This window comes from Bos grunniens, chromosome 29 (genome assembly GCF_055505025.1).
Source record: "Bos grunniens cultivar Pamir isolate PY7600 chromosome 29, Bosgru_T2T1.0, whole genome shotgun sequence".
NCBI lineage: Eukaryota > Metazoa > Chordata > Mammalia > Artiodactyla > Bovidae > Bos > Bos grunniens.
In genome coordinates this window covers 26,294,622-26,312,325 of record NC_141193.1, presented here as the reverse complement: position 1 = coordinate 26,312,325, position 17,704 = coordinate 26,294,622, and the positions used below count along the sequence as shown (strand labels likewise).

At 47.1% G+C, this 17,704-nt stretch overlaps 1 protein-coding gene across 24 annotated transcripts in view; it reads right to left on the bottom strand.

Moving 5' to 3' along the window:
- Positions 1–17,704, bottom strand: part of NAV2 (neuron navigator 2) — a 423,563-nt gene that overhangs the window by 108,894 nt on the left and 296,965 nt on the right. The gene's annotated exons all lie outside the window — the stretch shown is intronic.

Sequence of the window (17,704 nt, the reverse complement as noted above, 5' to 3'; positions counted from 1 at the left end):
CTGCACGACAACTCGACGAAGTGGGCTCATTATTTCTATTCTACAAACGAGAGCACAGGGGCTCAGGATGGTTAACTGATCTCTGTCATGTGGCTGGGAGGTGGTCAAGTTGGAGTCTAAACATGTCAGGGGGTCATAGGTTTGAAATCTTTTTCCAAGAAAGATAGTAGGCTAGGTCGAACCATTCGGTCTCCCACCAGAGAACCTCCTGGACACTAACAAACCCAATTTTGAGTCCAGTTTGGGGCTGTGGTTAACTGAAGACTGGACAAGGCTGTGTGGGATGGATCACTGTAAGCCACAGCTCTAGAATTGATTTGTATTGGCGGTTAAGAGCTGTTTACTGCCACTGATACCTCATTCTGATTGATCAGTGCCTGCCCTGGTCAGTTGGTGCCTGCATCTCACTGGTTTTAAGTATTCTGCATATTGGCCCTGCATCACAAAGCCAGTCAGTCAGTTATTCACAAACATCTATAATGAGCACCCTTCTGAGTCAGGTACTGTGCTAGGTAGGAGATTCACTTGCCGACAGAACTAACCTAGTTTCTGTTGTCCTGATATACACAGCCTAGTAGGAAGACATAGCAGACAAATAAAGAAAAATCAGCACAAATGCCATCAAGGGGTGTGAAATAAACTGGATGCTGCAAAAGACACTAACAGCTGAGACCTTGAGAGAGTGGTCAGGAGTCATTTCGGAGAAGGGGGTGAAATATTTGAGTTTAGACCTGAAGGATAAGAATGAGCCAGCCTTATAAAAAGGGGGGAAGGTGAGAAGCATATTCCAGGCAGAAGGAATCGCATATGCAAAGGTTCTGAAAGGAGATACTTGGCAAGTTCCAGGACTTGAGTTGGGGAGAGAAAAGTGGAATGAGGCCAGAAAGATGGCAGGGGTTGGGCTTCCCTGATGGTTCAACAGGTAAAGAATCTGCCTGCCATGCAGGACACTCAGGAGATGCGGATTTGATCTCTGGGTCGGGAAGATCCCCTGCAGGAGGAAATGGCAACCCACTCCGGTATTCTTGCTTGAAAAGTCCCATGGATAGGAGCCTGGCAGGGTACAGTGCAAAGGGTTGCAAGGAGTTGGACACGATTGAGCACGCATGCAGTGGAACAACAGAACGCCTCCTACTCTGGAGACCACGCTAATAAGTCTGCATTCCATTCTATGTGCAGGGGAAATCCACTGAGGTAGTTAAAGGCAGGGGTAGTGGGATCTGTGTTAAGAAGGTCACAATGGCTGCTGGGTGGAGAAAGCACCACATGAAGGTCATGGAGGAGACAGTGAGCCCAGTCAGGAGGCCAGAGTGAGCGTTCAGAGAGAAACCATGGCAGCCTGGGCCCATGTGATGGCAGACGAGATAGCAAGAAGCAGAGAGATTTGAGAGACCACTTGAAGGGACTATGCCCAAGACTCACCCATAAACTAGATGAGAAAGAGAGGAAACCTAAAGATTCAGTAAGTCTTATTAATCATTCTTAGGATAGTATTAATTAACTAATTATACAGCAAACATCTACTACTGTATATGCCAGGCCTGTGCAGAGTCCAGGAATGCTAAATAGAGTAAGACAGCATTCTGGTTCCTCCCTTTAGTTTAGCGGGGGATACCATACCTGTGAGTGCTCAATCACTCAGCTGTGCTTGACTTTTTGGGACCCCATGGACTGTAGCCCACCAGGCTCCTCTGTCCCTGGGATTTTTTTCCAGCAAGAATACAGGAGTGGGTTGTCATTTCCTCTTCCATGGGATCTTTCCAATCCAGGGATCAAGTATCTTTCCAATACAGCGTCTCCTGTGTCTCCTATATTGCACTGAGACACTGGGAAAACACAGCCCACACCTGCTGCTGCTAAGTCGCTTCAGTTGTGTCTGACTCTGTGCGACCCCATAGACGGCAGCCCACCAGGCTCCCCCGTCCCTGGGATTCTCCAGGCAAGAGTACTGGAGTGGGGTGCCATTGCCTTCTCCACAGACCACACCTAGGAGCAGACAATTCCAAAGGCATGTTAAATGCTACCGGAGAGCAAAACATAGGTTACTGGCAGACCCGGATGGATGAGAGGTCCCCAGAGGACCCTGTCTGGGGTTAGAGAAGGAGAAGAGGGGGCAAGGAGGCCTCCTAGGAAAGACAGGGCTGGGGCCAATCCTGGAGCATGAATGGGGGTTATGCAGGTAAGGGAAGCCAGGAGATCATTCCCGAAAATTCCAATACCCAGCTGAATCCATGATTACTCAGCACTGGCACACCCTCCTCCTTTAGAGACGGGCAGCACAGTACCCCAGGGAGAAGATGGGGTTGGAATCTAAGCTCTTCTGCCACTCACTGCCCATGTGCCCCCAGGCAAGTCACTTAGATCCACTGACCCAGGACTCATCTGTGAAACGGGGCAAACTCCTCACTGGGTTCTCTGGGAGGTTAAAGCATTTAGGGGGAGAATCCCTAGAAGCGTAGCCATTGTTGACAATGAGGCTCAGAGGCCAGAGCCACAGACGGCAAACTAGCAAGAGTCCGAGGGAGGAGCTGTGACAGCCTCCCAGGGGACCTCCATCCCTGGTGTACCCAGAGCCCTGGTGAGCTGTCCCACACCACAAATCCAGAAATTACCATTTCTTCCTGCAGGAGCTCCTGCAGAACAAGGCAGCGGGTACCTGGAGACCCACTTACGTACGCCCGCATGGTACTCGGGCCAACAGGAGGACACCCCGTAGGACTCACCCTCTGGAGCCACCTGTACCTGTACAGGATGACACCCCAGACTCCTGCCCAAGCCGAGATGCCCTGCGGGTCTGCTGCTCGCTTCCTCTAGGGCTTAAGCCACTGCACCCTCGTGAGGGACCCATGGGTCGTGTCCTGGAAGCCCACAGAGGCAGCTAGGGAGGATTATTTTTTAAGCCTCATTTTGCCACCCAAGGGTTTGTGAGTCCCTCTCCCCACATCTCAGGGTAGAAGCTTAAACGGAGAGGCAGCAACAGAAATCCTCAAGTCAAGGGCCCTGAGCCCACCGAGCCATGCAACCATCTCATTTCCCTCAGTCCCCATTTAATCTCCACCACACAATCTTGCAACATCCCTCAAAATGTCAGAGTCCCTCTTCAGATCTCATTTCAGGCAATTTTACAGGACTGAGCACCACGGATTAATCAGGGAGATACATCAAAGCACGCAGAAGACGAGGGAAAACAATAAGGCTGTAGCTGGCTCGGACAAGGCCGGCCTCCTCTTCCTGACATCCTGAGACGAAGGCCACCGGGGTCCACGGCAGAGGCCACTCCCAGAGGAGACAGACCCTGAGGGCCACTAGGTGTGACCAGCAGGACCAACGCAACTCTGAAACCTCTGCTGGAAGCTCTGGAACCAAAGAAGTCAGATGTCCCTAAGAGGAAAACATCACTCCCATAGCTTCAAGCATCCCTATACTCTGCTGAGGGAAGGGCTAGAGTTTTGGCTTGGGCCACACCCTCAGGCTTTCTTAAGACTGAGCCTCCTGGTGGAGAAAATCAGACTGAAAAGAGCACTGTCTCAAAGGTCCCCGGGCTGTTACCTTTATAAGCACCCTCAGCCGGTGTAAGGTCCTAAGGAGATGATCACCCCTCACTCATGGAGCCTCCAGTGAGGGTCCCTTCTGGAAGGATGGCATCGAGCCTTTGAACAAACAGGGAGGCAACCTGGATGACGGAAAGCAAAGGTTTCCGAATTCAAATCCTATCCTTGCCCCTTACGGCAATGTGGCTTTGGGAAGGAATGTCACCTTTCAGAGCCTGTCTCCTTATCTGTAAAGCTCATGGTCTTGTTCAAATCCACTCCTAGTTTTGCTCTGCAGGACTCTGGTAGACCATACAAAGCCTGCCAACTGCATGAAAAAATCATAGTGCAGGAAGTCCCCCCACCCCCCAATGGCTCATCCTCAAGGCAGCCCACTCCCCTCTAGATAGGCAGGGCCCCCGCTAGTGCTGATTTAGGGAACAATGTCCTTCCAAGTCTAATTAAGTCCTGAGTCAAAACATCCACCAAAATAAATACAATTCATGGCTTATCAGTCACTTGGAATTTTATCTTGATGAAAACAAGACGACAGTCCCATGAACTTCAGCTCCTAATATAGTTTTGGTGACGCTCCAAGTTTAGAGCAAAACCCATTATCATGTATAATGAATGGATTTTCTCCAAAGTGTCAGGAAGGTGCAGGCCCCACCACTTCTGATCACAGCTCTGTCTGCCCTGCCTTCCCCTTTTGCAAGATGTCATTTGGTCCTTCAGCCTGTGCCTGCCATCAGCAACACTGCTACCCGCCTCCCTTGCTAAGTGCCTCTTGGCTTAGCCTTGAAGCACAGTGAGGATGGACCTTGAGGCTTTTTCTCCTCTGGAGGAGATCTGCTACATGCAGAAGAGGGGTCTACACACACCAGGGACCAGGGGCGAGCACTGTATTCTTACTCGAAATGCCATCACACAACAACAGCTGTCATCGAGACCATCAGAGCTGAAAGGTTGGTGGGGTCCCGGCCCTGTGTGGATGAGCACAGTCCTGAGTCATTCTGTACTCTGTCCTTCAAGTGACAAACAAGAACACCAAGTCTGGGAGCTCAAGGACTTTAAACATCAGTAGGTCAGACCATGTGGATGAAGGAACAGGGGTGCAGGGAGGGGAAGCATCTTACTCAAGATGCTCAGTGATGGCAGAAGAGATCCAGGACAATACTCTTGATTCCTAGAGCACTCCATCCCTTCCTGCATGGACTGCATTCATCTTCACCTAAGAGATAATGTGCACTTTCATCAGTTACTTGTTCATGCTCTCCAAACTCTCGCTGACGCAGCTTTGCTCCCCAGAGCCTGGAGGACAGAGTGGTCACTGGACCTCTAACAATCTCCCCCGGCCTCGATTTCCTCATCGGCAGAGTGAGAGGGCTGCAGAGGGGACCCTCTCATGCCACCTTGCACGGTAAGCTTCTCTTCGAAGAGGCAGTGCTGGGAAAATACGTTAGAATGCCAGGTAACCTTGAACAGAAACTCTGAGCTGGCACAGTGTCCCGTATTGACCAGCCTAAAGGCTACACTTAGCCAGAACACTTTCTCCAGCTGGCGTAAGGACTCCTTCTATACCAGGCTTATTTCATCAGCTCTTATATTTCAGTAACAGAAATCACAGCTAGGCTGCTCTTCAAACATGACAAAGATATTAAAGGAAACAAAAGGAAAATCCCAAACAGATAATAAAATAAGCAGACCTATTTTGACACTTGGGTAGTATTTCTAAAGGATCTCTCAAATCATCACTGACAGGAAAAGAAACCTCTTGTAGCTTATTACAGTAACAACAAGTTCCCGTCACAGGATGACATTTAGCCCCCAGGGCTACCCCAGTCCTTCCAGGTCCCATAAATCTCTTTGGCACTTAGCATGTGGCTTACTGAGGCTCTGCTCTCCTCAATTTGATTGCAAGCTTCTTGAGGGCAGGGAGCAGAGATGATGGTCTGATTTCCCTTTGGATCCCCAGGGCCTAGTGCATGGGAGATGCTCCATCAATATTAAACAACCATCAGCATTTCCTATAAACTGTCATATATCAAGACACAGTCCAAATACTTTGCTGAAATACAACTGACCCATAGCATTGCTTAACATTCATCAGTCAGTTCAGTCAACGTGGTCCTCATCTATGTGCTCACGCTCTCCCATCTGGTTGATAGTCAAGGCCATCAACCAGACTAGGCAGCATGGTGCCCAGCTTCTGATAGGTATGTAGTAAATATGTGATGAACTGCATGATTCGGAGTTGGTTACATAATGGTGGGGTGGGGCTGGCATTAGGCTCAGACTGCCACTTACATGTGATACACAGTGATGGTCACTAAGCACTTCTCCCAGGTCCCCAGCAAAAATGTACTCTTGATCTCTGTATTTAAGTGTAGCCCTGTGACTTCCTTTGGCCAAAGACAAATGAGTGGAAGTTACGGAGGCCATTCCCAGGTAGGAGCTTTTAAGAGAGAGCATGTCTTCTCTTTGCCATGGGGATGGTCAGTCCTCCAAACAGTCATCTCTTTGGCACTCTGGGTCCTAGGGTGAGAATGATGTACATTACAGTCTCCCACTGACATACAGTGGCTAGATACTGAGGGCAGGTTTGGGGAGTTGCTTGTTACACGGCACAACCTAGCCTATACTGACCGATGTAAAGACTTGTCTAGGTACTCGGATGGAAACATACTATTTTCTGTTCCAGAGCACAGGTGTAGTCAGATTCTGACCTGGGGTGGGGGGCCTATGCTTCAGGTTGCTGGGGGAGGAAGCACAGAAAAAGGTGCTCCGTTTGGACTTTTTTCTTTGACCTCTCTTGCTTTCATATTGCTAGATATTATCTCATCCATAGACAGAAGAACGATCGAGTCTCCAAATTACCTTTAAGCAACTACTGAAAAGGAACCACTTTTGGAAAAAGTACTTTGGAGAAGCATTTGTCCTTTCCATCCCCCAACACACACACACTCCACTGTGCTTCTCCTATGGTGTAACCTGGAACAAAGCTATGAAGTTGAGCAACATTAGGGAGTGAAATTGTGGGGCCACTATACAGCTTTTTTTTTTTTTAAGTGGAAACACTGTATACATGAGAAATGACACCCCACAGACACTGGATGAATTCTTTCTCTTCTCTTTACAACCCCCTGGGAGAATTCCTTTGTAGCTTAAGGAGCAGATGGCTTGCTTCATGTCAGCACTAGCCCCCTGTTCAGCACACGTGGCCTCTGCCCACCCATTCCACAAGCAGACACTCTCCCTTAAAAAGGAAGGTAGTGGTACCAGCAGAAAAGAGGCACCTGGGAAAAGCCAGTGCAGTAATTATTACCCTGTTACCACGGAAATACAGGTTTGCCCCTGAGGCTCCTTTAAGAGCTTTTAGATTAAAATGACTTTCACTCTCTCCTAGTTTCTGTTCTCTTGCTACACACAGGGAGGAGAAAGGGGGAAGGGGTGGAAAGCAAGCACAGCGGAGATTCCTGACGCTGGGCACTACGCTAGAGGCATCTCCTCTCCCCACGGAATGGAGTACAACCCTGGAATGCAGGAGGAGGAAAATGCTGGGCGCACTAGTGGACACAACAGGCAGCTGTAAGGCAGTAAGAAGGAGCAGGCCAGCAGAAGGAGAGAGGAGAGGGGAAGGGCTGGGGTGACAGAGCGATCGAGAAGGACACAGAGAGATCAACTGACTGTCACGAGCAAGACAAGACAAAGACCGGAAAGGTGGTGGCGGAACAAGGCAAAGTTCATTTCACTTAGGCTGGTGGGAAACTCCATGGTGAATTACCACGAAAATATGCAACCACGTAGGACCTTATGTACACCTGTATTCTCAATTTTCTCCCTTTTTTGTATGTCATATTCTCACTTACACTCCCCTGCCCTGTCCTAATGCTTCATTATTTTAATTTACGATTGTTCTTTCATTATACATCGTTACTCTAAGCTGTTATAGAAAGAAGAGGGCTTAACTATTAAGTAATTAAATATAAAGAAAACAGAATGGCAGAGGGGTAGAGCCCAGATTGCCTGGAATGGCTTGCAGGACTGAGGAAAAATCAGTGCATTTATCTTTGTCTGGTACTTCTTAAAGGACTCTCCCTACCTTCACCTCAGGCCCTCCTTACAATGGTCTTGTGATGCACATACCACAGTGTCCCCAACTTATTTGGCACCAGGGACTGATTCCATGGAAGACAACTTTTCCATGGATTGGGGGTGACAGGGGATGGTTTAAGTGCATTACATTTATCGTGCATTTTATTTCTACTATAATGCTGCCACTGATCTGACAGGAGGTACTAGTCCGTGGTCTGGAGGTTGGGGACCCTTGCATGTGAATACTGTCCTCATTTTAGAGACAAAGCCATGAAACTCAGAGGTATTGTCTAGCCACTTGGTCCCTCCACGGCAAACCCCACAGCTGCCTCTAGAAATAGCAATGAGCTGGTTTATAGTAGCACTACCCAAAAGAACTCTCTGCAGTGATGAAACGCTATCTCCTGAAGAGTGTCTGTGTTTTCCAACAGCGTAGCCCTGAACCATGTGGGACTTGGGAGCACCTGAAATGTGGCTCATGTGACCAAGCAACTGACTTCTAATTTGGATTATTTTGTGCTGCATGGCCATACCCTCCTTGGGGCTTGAGAGCCCCGCCGGGCAGTGGGGCAGAGCAGGTCTTAAGTTTCTCACTCCCACCACTTGGATGTGGGGAAATAGCCAGAGACGGCATGAAATGTGATGAGATAAAAGAAGGCGAAACTTGGCCCCTCTGCCTTACTTGGTGACGATGGGAAGATTAGGAAACGACAGCACACAAAAGACACAGAGGGGAGAGAGCAAGGGGAAGGGAAGGAACATTTTAGGGGAGCTCTCCTTAAACCACGGCTCCAGCCATGCACCCTTGCAGACCCCCAAACTCTGGGTAGACGAACTCCAGCCATGCTACAGGGACTACAGTGGTAAGTCAGAAGCAGGGAGAATTCTTCGAATGACTGCAGATTCTCTGTAGATTCTGGGGGCCCTGGTTTCTGGGATCACTCAAGGGAAGGACAAGCCTGGCCGGGAATCATGAAATTGTGGACTCTGGCAAATGGCACAAGTGGGCAGCAGGTCGGAATCCACAAACATGGACCCCTCCTCCAAACCTGCAAGGAGACCAAGGGGTAAACTGGCCCAGCATTGTATAAGAGCAAGCCTTCTCAAACGGAGACCCCTCCTCCAAACCTGCAAGGAGACCAAGGGGTAAACTGGCCCAGCATTGTATAAGAGCAAGCCTTCTCAAACGGAGACCCCTCCTCCAAACCTGCAAGGAGACCAAAGGGTAAACTGGCCCAGCATTGTATAAGAGCAAGCCTTCTCAAACGGAGACGCAGACACAGAGAATGGGCTTGTGGACACAGCAGGGGAAGGACAGGGTGGATGAACGGACATATACACAGCACTGTGTGTAAAATAGACAGCTAGCAGGAAGGTGCTTAATGCAGGGAGCTAGCCTGGTGTTCTGTGACCACATACAGTGGTGGATGGAAGGGTGCATGGGAGGTTCAAGAAGGACGGGATATATACATACACACACACACACACACACACACACACACACACATCAGTTATAACTGATTTGAGTTGCTTCATGGCAGAAACCCAAGAGAACGCACCGGTCATAGCAAACACTCTCTTCCAACAACACAAGAGAAGACTCTACACATGGACATCACCAGATGGTCAATACGGAAATTAGATTGATTATATTCTTTGCAGCCAAAGATGGAGTAGCTCTATACAGTCAGCAAAAACAAGACTGGGAACTGACTGTGGCTCAGGTCATGAACTCCTTATTGCCAAATTCAGACTTAAATTGAAGAAAGTAGGGAAAACCACTAGACCATCCAGGCATGACCTAAATCAAATCCCTTATGATAATACAGTGGAAGTGACAAATAGATTCAAGGGATTGGATCTGATAGACAGAGTGCCTGAAGAACTATGGACAGCAGTTTGTGACACTGTACAGGAGGCAGGGATCAAGACCATCCCCAAGAAAAAAAAAATTCAAAAAGGCAAAATGGTTGTCTGAGGAGGCCTTACAAATAACTGAGAAAAGAAGAGAAGCTAAAGGCAAAGGAGAAAAGGAAAGATATACCCATTTGAATGCAGAGATCCAAAGAATAGCAAGGAGAGATAAGAAAGCCTTCCTCAGTGATCAATGCAAAGAAATAGAGGAAAACAAAAGAATGAGAAAGACTAGAGATTCAAGAAAATTAGAGATGCCAAGGGAACATTTCATGCAAAGATGGGCACAATAAAGGACAGAAATGGTATGGACCTAACAGAAGCAGAAGATATTAAGAAGAGGTGGCAAGAATACACAGAAAAACTATACAAAAAAGGTTTTCTTGACCCAGATAATCACGATGGTGTGATCACTCACCTAGAGCCAGACATCCTGGAATGTGAAGTCAAGTGGGCCTTAGGAAGCATCACTACAAACAAAGCTAGTGGAGGTGATGGAATTCCAGTTGAGCTCTTTCAAATTCTAAAAGATGATGCTGTGAAAGTGCTGCACTCAATATGCCGGCAAATTTGGAAAACTCAGCAGTGGCCACAGGACTGAAAAAAGTCAGTTTTCATTCCAATCCCAAAGAAAGGCAATGCCAAAGAGTGTTCAAACTACTGCACAGCTGCACTCATCTCACACGCTAGAAAAGTAATGCTCAAAATCCTCCAAGCCAGGCTTCAACAGTATATGAACCGTGAACTTCCAGATGTTCAAGCTAGTTTTAGAAAAGGCAGAGGAACCAGAGATCAAATTTCCAACATCTGCTGGATCATGGAAAAAGCAAGAGAGTTCCAGAAGAACATCTACTTCTGCTTTATTGACTATGCCAAAGCCTTTGACTGTGAGGATCACAACAAACTGTGGAAAATTCTTCAAGAGATGAAAACACTAGAACATCTTACCTGCCTCCTGATAAATCTGTATGCAGGTCAAGAAGCAACAGTTAGAACTGGACACGCAACAACAGACTGGTTGCAAATAAGAAAAGGAGTACGTCAAGGCTGCATATTGTCACCCTGCTTATTTAACTTATATGCAGAGTACATCATGAGAAATGTTGGGCTGGATGAAGCACAAGCTGGAATCAAGATTGGCGGGAGAAATATCAATAACCTCAGCTATGCAGATAACACAACCCTTATGGCAGAAAGCGAAGAGGAACTACAGAGCCTCTTGATGAAAGTCAAAGAGGAGAGTGAAAAAGTTGGCTTAGAACTCAACATTCAGAAAACTAAGATCATGACATCTGGTCCCATCACTTCATGGCAAACAGATGGGGAAACAGTGGCAGACTTTATTTTTGGGGGCTCCAAAATTACTGCAGATGGTGACTGCAGCCATGAAATTAAAAGATGCTTGCTCCTTGGAAGAAAAGCTTTGAGCAACCTAGATAGCATATTAAAAAGCAGAGACATTTCTTTGCCAAAAAAGGTCCATCTAGTCAAAGCTATGGTTTTTCCAGTGCTCATGTATGGATGTGAGAGTTGGACTATAAAGAAAGCTGAGCACCAAAGAATTGATGCTTTTGAATTGTTGTGTTGGAGAAGACTCTTGAGAATCTCTTGGACTGCAAGGAGATTAAACCAGTCGATCCTCAAGGAAATCAGTCCTGAATATTCATTGGAAGGACTGATGCTGAAGCTAAAGCTCCAATACTTTGGCCACCTGATGCGAAGAACTGACTCATTTGAAAGAACCCTGATGCTGGGAAAGATTGAAGATGAGAGGAAAAGGGGACGACATCACCGATTTGATGGACATGAGTTTGAGTAAGCTCCAGGACATGGTGATGGACAGGAAAGTCTGGTGTGCTGCAGTCCATGGGGTCACAAAACAGTCGGACACGACTGAGCGACTGAACTGAACTGATGGCAGAAACCAACACGACATTGTTAAGCAATTATCCTCCACAAGTAATGAAAGGGCCTTCTCCTTGAGGCCTGAGATCATGACAGGATAAAGGATGAGGGTCAGCCCATCTGCAGCGTCCCTGGGTGCAAAGTCTGGGATGCAGGGAGAGCAGGTAAGAAGCATCTCCTCTTCCCTCTAGTGCAGACTGTTGTCCGTTGTCCCTGAAGGATGGAGTTCACCTTTCCAGCCATCTGGGCACTGCTTACATTTTTAGTGAGCAGGGCCTCATTCAATGAGATGACACCGAGAGAAGGGCTAGAGCTAAAGAGGAATCCACCCACAGGGGGCTCCCTGAGCGAGCAGATGAGTGGGCCAGATGGTAGGTGGTTAGAGCCTTTGGCAGTGGAGGGGTCTGCTGGGCCTGGGTTTCAGTCCCAGCTCGGACACCAGCCAGTCAGGTGTGCATGTAATGTAACCTGCAGTGAGTTTACGAACCCTCTCACAGACTCAAGTCTATGAAACTAGGATAATAACTCCTTTCAAAGGGTCAAGGTTAAAAATTAATGACCAAATGTTTGTAAGGTGCTGGACACAGTTCCTGGCATATAGCACTCCATCAGGAAATGGCAACTATACCTGTTATTATTATTTTCTGATAAAAGTTTGTATTTGTTTTCCATTGTTGCTATAACAAATTATAATAAACTTGGGGGGGTTAAAATAATAAATACGTACTATCTTACAGTTCTTCATCTGAGTTGAGTCCCAACGACTGAACTCACAATGTCAGCAGAGCTAAGGTCATTTCTGGAGGCTTCAGGGAGTATCTGTTCCTTTGCCTTCTCTGTATAGAGGCCACCCCACCTGTGTTCTTTGATTGTGGTCCCTTCCCTCATCTTCAAAGCTAACCAGGATGGATGGTGTACCTCTCAGACCTCATCAGTCTGCCCTCCTCTCCTGCCTCTTCCACTTTTAAGGATCTGTGATTACACTGGGCCAACCTGGATAACCCAGGGCAATCCATCTAAAACGTCAGCTGATAAGCAACCTTACTGGGCTTCCCGGATGGCTCAGTGGTAAAGAATCCACCTGCAACACAGGACACATGAGTTTGATCTCTGGGTCGGGAAGATCCCCTGGAGGAGGAATTGGGAACTCACTTTCATATTCTTGCTGGAGAATCCTATGGACAGAGAAGCCTGGCAGGCTACAGTACATGGGGTCACACAGAGTCGGACATGACTGAGCATGCACGAAGCAAACTTATTCCCTTGGCCACAAGTCATAAAATATTCACAAGTGCTGGGATTAGGTCTTGGGTGTCTCTGGAGGGGCTGTTTTTCTCCCTATCCCAGGCTTGAAAGGGAAGACAATGGGAGAAGTTCCCCTCGGTGCTCCCTCCAGTCTGCATATCCCAGCAGGGGCGATGCCTAAGAAATAGCTCACCTCACATGGTGAGGGCGCCTACCAATTCCAGCTGCTGGTTGGGGAGCTCTGTCCTGGATTCAGCTCCTCTCTCCAAGTCGGGCCCGAATCTGTGAATGCACTGCTGGGTGCCAGGAGGCCAAGCTGTCCCACACAAATCACAAAGCCAAGCAGAGTCCTGGGCTTGAAGATCCTGCGACACTCCCAGTGAGGGAGGGGGGCCTGGCTTGGCAGGCTGGTCAGATACCAGGCTGCACAGTTATATCCTCACACTGCAGGGCTCCCTGTTCAAGCGGAAGCTGGGATGGGTCTGAGCACTGAGACCTGGGTCCCAAATGCACAGTCAAGTTGTACAATGACTGAAGCCCAACTGAAAAGCCATCTCCATAAGTAAACTGTACAGAATTTGGAGGGCAAAGAAAATCTTGTAATTCAACAAGAAAAAAAAACAAAAACGAAAACAAAATAGTTTCTCCTTTATGTTTGGTGATGTTAGAGGGAAATTTTCATTTTTGTTCAAGTCTCAGGCTGATGTTTTACCATATGACATTTGTTTTTTTTTTTTCTTACTACTTAAATTGTAGCTCAGTCAGTCAAGAATCCATCTGCAATACAGGAGACCTGGGTTCAACTCCTGGGTCATGAAGATTCACAGGAGAAGAAAATGACAACCCAGTCCAATATTCTTGCCTGGAAAATCCCATGGACAGAGAAACCTGGCAGGCTACAGTCCATGGGGTCACAAGAGTCGGACGTGACTTAGCGACTAAACCAAATGAACAAAAGCAATTGGTGTTTTAAGGGTTGAGAAGAAAGTTACCAAGTAACTGCAAAGTCTTGCTCGGGGTCCACGTGCACAGGAGCCTGGCTTCTGTCTTCTGCGTGCTGTCAGTGACAGGTACGTGACCTTGGGGGGAGCATCTAACTGCCTCAACCCACTGCACACTACGGCACTATGCATGCGGGGAAGGGCCACAGCGTGCTTTCAAGGGACAGAGAAAGGGACCTGAGAATGGAAACTTTCCCAGAGCTGAGCTTTAATATTTGAAAGCACTCAACCTGCTGAAGTTCAAGAACTTTCGACGGGTTCCCAGGAGACAGCAGTGCCTGCAACCGGCCTGAGTTCTACAAACCCTGTGACTGTGAGCTCAGCCCCTGGGCCCTCCTTGTCGTATCCCTTCCTCCTCCCAGCCTGCTAGTCCACAGACCTCCATGTCACAGCTCTCTTTACGTATCTGTCATCTGGGGCCAAGAGCTTGTAATAAGCCACCTCCGTTTGTCCCTTTTGATCCTTCCTTCAGAGCCGGCTGGCTCGTTTGCTGAAAGTCTCCCCGATGACTATCAGGTCAAAACGAGAGCCCACGGGTGGCAATCCTAAAGAGCGACAGGAGATCAAGGGCAGGCTTGGCATCCTGAATTTACGATCGTCATTTATTATTTCTCAGAAGCCGGCTGGTGACATACGAGACTCACCAGCAGACATGGTCTCTGTCTCCCAGGCTCCGAAAGTACACATTCCTATCAGTTACTTTTAATAACCCTGAAGATACCCCAGCCACATCCTGCCGCCAACAGCCTCAGCCTGCCTGGTGAGTGGGTGGGTGGGTGTCCTTCAGGGCCTCCCGGGAGCTGTTCTCTGGGGCTGAAGGGCCAAGGTCAGTGATGTTCTTGCTTGTAAGTGATGGCACAGTGGGCTTGCCATCCCTTTGCTGAGGTCTCATCAGAAATCATCTCTCTGTTTCCTATTTCTTTTGTAGAACTCATGTAATTTACTGCTTGTGTGTGAATCCTTAAGGACTGGGCTTTTTATTAAAAAAAAAATTCATGGAAGTATCTTAGCTCTTTTTTTAGGTTAGAAGGGAAGACTTCTGGAAAGGTTCTTTGCATTTTTTTTTTTTCCACTTGTCTAAATTACTTAAACAACATATTTCTAGTTAGGGATAGGAACAGGACGACCTAGCCTGCAGCCATGTGCATGGTACTTTTTATTTTTTAATATATCTGCACACCATCTGTGATATTATTCCTTGATATTTTACATTAAATTGTTCCAAGTGTACACTATCGTGACCCTAAGAAATGTGTGTAAAATCATAAGTTTGAGATGCTAGTTGCAAGGGTTTTTTTTTTTTTTTAAATTAAAATGTAATGGTTAAAAAGAAGTATTTCCCTATCTACCATTTAAAATTATTTCTGTACCAATAATGTTAGTCTTGCACTTTGTGGAACACTCATTAAATGGCAACCCACTCCAGTATTCTTGCCTGGAGAATCCCAGGGATGGGGGAGTCTGGTGGGCTGCTGTCTATGGGGTCGCACAGAGTCGGACACGACTGAAGCGACTTAGCAGCAGCAGGAGCAGCAGCATTTAGAACATAGTTTTAGGAAGATTTACAAGAAAAGGACCTCCCAGGTGGCGCTAATGGTAAAGAACCCATCTGCCAATGCAAGAGACCTAAGAGACTCGGGTTAGATCCCTGGGTTGGAAGATCTCCTGGAGGAGGGCATGGCAACCCACTCCACTATCTTGCCTGGAGAATCCCATGGATAGAGGAGCCTGGCAGGCTATAGTCCATAGGATCACAAGGTGTTGGACATTACTAAAGTGACTTACTATGCACACTTACATGAAGAATTTGGAAGAAACCAATCTACTACTATTTCAACTAAGCCAAAGCTAAAGCATTATTACAGCCTGTTTACACTAACTTTGAAAAAAGTAATTTAACATATCCAAGAATAATATAGGAGCTTCTCTGGTGGTCCAGGGGTTAAGAATCCACCTGCCAATGCAGGGGACACAGACTCGATCTCTGGTCCAGGAAGATCCCACGTGCTGCAGAGCAACTAAGCCCGTGCACCACAGCTACTGAAGCCACGTGCTCTGGAGCCTTGTGCTCTGCAACAAGAGAAGCTACCACAATGAGAAGCCCACGCATCTCAACCGCAGAGTGGGCCCTACTCATTGCAACTAGAGAAAACCTGTGTGCAGCAACGGAGCCCCAGCACAGCCAAAAATAAATAAAATAAATAAATGGTAGTGCAGTATTAAAAAAAAAAGAGTAATACAGAATATCTCACTGCCTACAGGTCCAAACTTACATAAAATAGAAGACTTATGAGATTACTAAATCTTTTTTTTTTGTAAGCCACCTGAATTCTTTCTTTAAAAGTTGGCTCATTATCCATTTAGTCTTAAATGATCACATCTGAGCAATTCCAGTTTGGGGAAAACCAGAAGACACTGTTGTCTGTTTTGTTAACCGTGGAGACTGAGCTGGAGCAACAAAACAAATGCCGCCCATCTTTCCAGCCCAAACCCAAATCTCCCACCTCCAAGGGCAAAAGCAAGCTCAGCTGTGATCCGTAATCATGTCATTAACCCTGCACTGAAGCATTAAATTAAACTGCCTGTGCAGACACTGCTTTTGCTACAAGGGGAAATGTACCTTGTAAGGCCATCACTTTATGCTAATAGATTTACCGAGCAATTCCATGTTTACAAGAGAATACCAATAAACAAAATAATTTAACTAGTTGTGAACGCTCCAATGGGGGTGTTACAACAACTGATTTTTCTTTTGCTAATATTTACTCTAAAGACTTTGGTCATAGAGAGTTTTAGCCTTAGAGTAGTTCTCAAATGGTTTGTCTTTCTATAGAATTTTTAAACCAATACTTTAAATGAAATCACAGGGGAAAAGCTAACTTGAATTGGCACTGTAGTGGTAAGTCTCTAGTCCTCTCCGGTATAAATCATACCTTGGAGGTGGAGGAGACTCTGAGAAGGACATGGTTGAGTTGGTAGTTGAGCCTAGGCCTTGGGCAGGTGCCAAGTTCCTGACAGCTAATTCAGCACTCTTCACACCAGCCCAAGCCTCCAAGTCTTCCCCAAGAGAAGGTGAAGATTCCTTTTCAGCAAATTCCATTTCTGGGGGAAACTTCAGGGTCTGTCTCTTTAATAATGCTGCCCTATTTCTCTGAAGCCAGGAAACTACAGAAGTCATCTCACTCTCTGTTAGAAACTATGTCCTGCTAAGAGAAATGCAAGAAGCTGGTTTGGTGCAACAAATATTTGGCCTTCTGACACACGAGTCTTCGCCTCCAAAAAGAACAGAGTGATTTCAAACCGCTCACATCTAAATTCCATGTTCTGTCTCATCAACCCAGATGTGGCAAGAGGTCAAGTATGCCAGAAAAAATCCTTCAACAACCAGATCATTAAAGGGTATTGAAATCCAGAAATACAGCACATCAAAGCTGGAAGGGATCTTGGAAACCATACAGTCCAAACCCCTTCCTTAACAGATAGTTCATAGTCACAGAATCGGCTTGTGTCAAAGACTAGAAACTTGTAGGCCAAATGTTCTTCTTTATTACAGAGTTTTCTGAAGCTCTTCTTTGTCTCTGAAGCAATGAAGACTGGTCAAGCCCAATCATGACAACCACTCAGCATGCAGTGTATAAACTACATGGTTAAGCCCTGCCTCTTGTCACCAGGCAACAGAGAGTTAGGGGGAAGCCTGCTCAGCCATGGCCAGGGGAACTCTCTTCTGCACACAGACCTTCTGTGCATCACCAGGGACTCTGTTCCTGCCAAGATGCAATACCTAGAAAGCTGGCTACTGGAGGAAGCAGAGCAGATTCCCAGGGCCTGCTGAACTGATAAAGATGCAGTAGCAACAGTAAAACAACAACAAAAACCTTCCCAGCCTGAACTCCCTGGGTTCTTGCTGTCAGAACCATCATCCACCACCTAGAGGCAGGATGCGAGAGCCGGTCAGGAGCCCTCTTCCACCTGCTGGGCCAGCTCCTAACCTCAGGCCTGGCTTCAAGGCCTCCC